At 38.2% G+C, this 552-nt stretch overlaps 1 protein-coding gene across 1 annotated transcript in view; it reads left to right on the plus strand.

Moving 5' to 3' along the window:
* The window catches only part of LOC131877423 (membrane-associated progesterone receptor component 1-like), a 19,269-nt gene that overhangs the window by 6,479 nt on the left and 12,238 nt on the right, over nt 1-552 (plus strand). The gene's annotated exons all lie outside the window — the stretch shown is intronic.

Here is a 552-nt window from a genome sequence, read left to right on the forward strand (position 1 = left end):
AATGATTGATCTTAGCATTTCGTTAAGACAGGACGGGCTTGCTTTTTTCTTAGAATAACACTAATTAACTTAGGTATCTGAACATCCTTCTCGCTTCTGGAACTGTAGTACCCAACACTTCATTCTCATTTGACGTTATATTTATTTTCGTGCAATATCTGATCCACCAACGAATTAGAGTTGACGGATCTGTCTAGCCCTTGAATATGTAGGATTGATGGGGAATTTTGTTCAAGAACTTGTGCAAATCTGGCTTAAAGGATGCTACTGGATCAACACTAACGTATCCCCTTCGATATTTAAGGGCAGCAAATTGAACTATGAAAGGAGCTCTAAAAAGATGAGAAGTGAACTTCATCCTTCGAACTAACCGAGATTCTCATGGGCTTGAAGATGCTTTCAAAAAGCACGTTTAGTCTCAAGGGTCACAACAATTGACACCCTAAAAACCTGGGTTGAGGCAAACCTTAAAGATAGTCCTTAAAACTTTCGGGATCCAATACAGTTCGTACTTTCTATGAAAACTATTCAGTCCCAACTTTTCTAATCTAT

This window comes from Tigriopus californicus, chromosome 3 (genome assembly GCF_007210705.1).
Source record: "Tigriopus californicus strain San Diego chromosome 3, Tcal_SD_v2.1, whole genome shotgun sequence".
In the NCBI taxonomy this organism is placed as follows: Eukaryota; Metazoa; Arthropoda; class Copepoda; order Harpacticoida; family Harpacticidae; genus Tigriopus; species Tigriopus californicus.